This window comes from Equus przewalskii, chromosome 24 (assembly GCF_037783145.1).
Source record: "Equus przewalskii isolate Varuska chromosome 24, EquPr2, whole genome shotgun sequence".
NCBI classification, from domain to species: Eukaryota; Metazoa; Chordata; class Mammalia; order Perissodactyla; family Equidae; genus Equus; species Equus przewalskii.
The window spans coordinates 10566255-10570841 of record NC_091854.1 but is presented as its reverse complement, the minus strand read 5'-3'; positions in this window follow the sequence as shown (position 1 = coordinate 10570841).

Here is a 4587-nt window from a genome sequence, read left to right as displayed (position 1 = left end):
TGGGCCTAGTCCTCATTTTGCTACTCACTAGTAGTGTGACCTTGGACAAGTTATTTCACCTCACTAGTGACATATGTACATTTCACCCTAATGGTCTCATCTGTAAAATGAAGGAGTTATAGTGTATCACTCATTTTTAACTTCCCTTTTCAAACAAAATCTTCCATGTTCTTCCAATGCATAACAATCAGAGCAGAAGCAGGCTGGCAGCCCAGTCTGTCACTCACTGGAGCTACTTCTGAGGTCTTCCATAGAAGCCCCTGGCACACAGTTTGATGTCCATGCTACTAGAGAACGCTTAAAATGCCTTTTTAGAGCTATCATTGAATATTCACTATCTGCAATATGCAGATAGAAAAAAAGGATGATAGACTCAAAGTCACAGCACTAAAATGTGATATCAGGGCCAAAACCCAGGCCCCTATCATATACTGAAGAGCAAACTACCCTTCGCGTTAACAGATTAGAACAGTGAGGGAGCTGACTGCACAGCTGATCGTCTTTATCGAGCCGCAGCAGTGCAGAAGGGGGCCGAGAGTTCTGAGCCCATCAGTAAGTTTTCTAGTGTCTCACAGCCATAGAGCTGGAAGGAACCACAGAGGCGGGAAGGTGATTCCACAGAAATCTCTGACAGATCAACCAAGTCTCTGCTTAAATACCTTCAGTGAGGTCTTCCGCATAATTGACGTGTTCATCTCAAAGCTCCACGTAGCTTTTCCAGCCTAGACCTGTCTCTTGGAACAGGATAGAACAAAGCAGCCTTTCTAAAATTTCTAAGAGCACTAGACCCAATTCTTTGGTGGTTTTAACTTTGTCTCTTATGTCAATTTAAAGCAAAGTATCTTTTAGCAGAATCTTAAATTCAACATCACTTCAACTTGCTTTTTCTTACTCTTAAGGACTTTGCATGCCAGTGATCCTCCCTGTCTCAGATGTCTCAGAACATTTACCATTTCAAACAATGGCTGTGCCAGCCATATGCTGTTGCAGATCAGAGAGGGCATGAGAACGTCTGACACTGCAGAGGAAAAGAAAGCTTTACGGTCACCTTTTCCCTCCTCCTCTTTCACCAAGTGCGAGCTTGAGCCTCCCAGATTGGCAGAGTCCCTCCGGCTAGAGAAAAGCCAGTGAGGGTTGTGAGTGGAAGTTTACGCCTGTGAAAGATGCTGAGGCTTCTATGGCCTAGAGATCAGCCGCACAGTACTTTTGCAGTGACACTTTGAAATCTTGCGATCCTGATGAAAGGAGCGTGTATGTGTACATATCTGGGAGCAGGAGAGTGAGGAAGTGTTTAGGGGGCCAGGGAGTCTTCCAGTAGCTCCACAATTGGCAGATGAGATAAAAACTGCAGCAACATGAAAAGTCAGGGCCATTGACAATTGAAAATATTGGCATGGGACACAGAGGCCTCTTGGCTGGATTAGGACCAGATGGGTAATAGGCCTCCTCAGCTGTTCATCTTGATAATTAAAGTAAATCTTGCACCTGTGATACAAAATTAGCTCAGAAACCAAAGATAACTATGGGTAAAGTACGTTTGTTGCTTTGAACACAAAGGCTTACTATCAAGAGGAATCTAGTTAAGAAGCATTTAGTTCGGAGGAAAACTAAAGAACAATTTCTGGCTATTAACTCCTTGTCACCTGGGCTGATTTAAAAGTAGTTCAAAAACTCACTCTGAAAAGCTTTCCCCAAGAAGCCAGATCCAAGTACTGCACTGAATGATTCCGTTAATTTAGTAATTGAACGTATTTGAAAGCTACAACTAAAGCCCGTCCTGAAGCAGCCTCCTGTGAAATAAGCTTCAATAGTACGGCTCAGGGCATGAGAGCACTGGACTGAGCGACCAAGCGACCTTAGTTGGTCCTATCTCTGCTGCTAAGTGAACTTCGACAGATCCTTTGGTTTCTCTGATCTACAAAATGGGGAGATTGGACCAGGGCACTCAAACTCAGATTCCATGAAACTTCTAACCAAAGGTTTGAACTCACAGAGCCCTAGCAGAGAGTGTCAATGAAAAAGAGGCTTCCAGTGAGTCTTCGTTTTAAATACCTGGATGGAAGGGGCCACAATAACCAAAATTTCAACTGCTTAAAGATGCTGGCACACACAGGATGGATGCATTTTATCTTCACAGAAATTGCTTTGCATGGCTAATATTCCTAACTTGCTAAAATGTAGGCCCAAACAGAGGCTGGTTTCAACTTGTATGATCAGCTCTCAACAAGGTAGCTGTCCACCTACGTAGGGGGAGATTTTCACACCTCAAGTGAAAAAAAGTTATGCACAATTACTGGTTTAGAATGTATTCTTTTCAAGGTATGTTGGATTCCTTTCACTGGTTAGTAAGACCTGGGTGATTTTCTGAATTTCTAAGTATTAGTAATTTTGCCATATTAAATATGATCAAGTTGCTGAAATTGAACACTCCACATCTCAAGTGGATTTTAGTAGCAAATCAGCCAACCACAACCTCCATGTATGATATAAGAGCCTGGGAGGAGATGGACAAATAAGGACTAGGACTTGCTCAGGTGGCCAGAGAAGACTAGAGGGAGCTGAAGCCCAAATATGGCATTGCTGTGGATTCCCTCTTCCCTGCTAGGTGAAAATGTTCCAGTAGTCAGAATAAATGTCTCTCTGAAAGCGTCATTAACAACACATCCAATTCCAAACACACCTGTCCCTCTCAAGAACACCCAGACTGTGAGGCCAGGGGTGGGAGCAAAGAGGAGTAAACAGCACTGCCGCTCCTTCACTCTTCGGGCATTTCTCCTTATTTCAGTATCTGCAGTTGAGTTAAACTGATTAAACTACATGGGTGACTTAGGGAGAATCTGGAAAAACGAGCATTTTAATTCCTTTAGTTTTAATACTTACAAGAATATAAGCTCCATTCCCTTAAAAAAGCAAACATATCCTCTGCCCCAGATTAATCTTTAAAATCAGTTCTGCTGATCCAAGCTTTTTAAATGTATAGAAAACAAAAAATAAACCAAGATGTTGACATATCTGAGTGGCAGGGGCTAGGTGGGTTTTTTTTCCCCTTTATGCTTATCTGCATTTTTCTAGTTATCTAATGCATTTTTGTAACCAGGAAAGTGAAAAGATTAAGCAAATCATATTACTCTACCTGAACCACAACTATATTTAAATAATGAGCATAGCAAAATAGCAGGAAAGAAAAAATTACCAGTATACTGGTAGTTATTTTGGGGTGGCTTATGGGTATTTTCATTATGCATTTTCCAAATGTTCTACAGTTACTTGTACTGACCTTTGAAAATTGCAAAAACAACTATTTTAAGATCTAGTTAACTGGTTGCCGCTTGCAGATATTCTTTACCGAATGGGAAGTTTTGTGATCAATCACTAGAATCTGGGGAGCACAGAGGGGGAGGAGGACCGCTCTCAGTCCACACCTGGAAAGATGGAGAAGCGTGGCACTGGGGACCACTGATGGTGCCCAGGAGGTGCCAATGACCTAAGTTTTCTTCTTTCTGGGTCTCACTCTGGGTAGGATGGGTTCTGACTGCCTGGAGTATAAATTTCATCACTGGCCTTGGGATCTTGTATTTGGGTTATAGTATGCCTGTGATGCTCTCTCTGGTGTTCTCCCCCAGCTTTGAGGGTCATACATTTTGCACAAGGGAGAAATACCGTTTGTCTTCATGGTCCAATACCCACCCCCATTCCGTGGTCAATAGAAATGACAGTGGAGGTCTGATCTTCTAGAGGGAAAGTCTCTCTCTGGACCAGAGTCTGCATCTGCTCACCAAGCCACAATAAGAGATTGTTCTTCTCACCTAATGATAACCTCTTTATGTGTAAGAACCACGACATCTGTTTTAAACCAGTGCAGTTGACAGTGGTGACGGTTAGCATGGATTCAAGTCCCCTGCTCAAATACCTAGCTGGTAAAAGGGCAAAATTTTGTTGGTCTTCACTTACATTGCCTAACAGTCAAGAGAACTGAAATCAATGTTCTTCAAAGAGTGATATGCAAAACACCTACACATCACATTCACCTGGGGGGGGTGGGGGGGGCTGCTTGTTAAAAAAAATTCCTGGACATTCCCAAGCCCAATGACCTTCATTTCAAATATTCTTTATGAATATCCCAAAAAGTAAAAATAAGAATTGTAGATATGCAGATTCTATAAAATGAAATGTTAACATCCAAAAATTGAAATCTGTTGACCTACTGCTAATTATTTGCCAGCATCATCATCTCTGCTCAATAAGCTCACTGAGGAAAAACACATACATACTTAACATTTTTCTCTCTCTCAAGCCAGTGCCTTTCAAGGTCCAGTTCATCACTTCTTTTTTAATATATATATATAAATAAATCACACAGACACCCTTTCAAACTGCAAACTAAATATGTTCTTGATATCAAGAGTAGTTCTCAAAAGCTTTTCTATTGCCATGATTTTATTAACATAAAAAAACTAAATATATATATGAAAAAAACCCAGAAGACAAGGACCTCTATCAGCTTCATTAGCTGCAATATGTATTATTTGTAATTGTATATTATAAATTATAAATTACATATAACATGTAATTTACCTTAACAAAAAC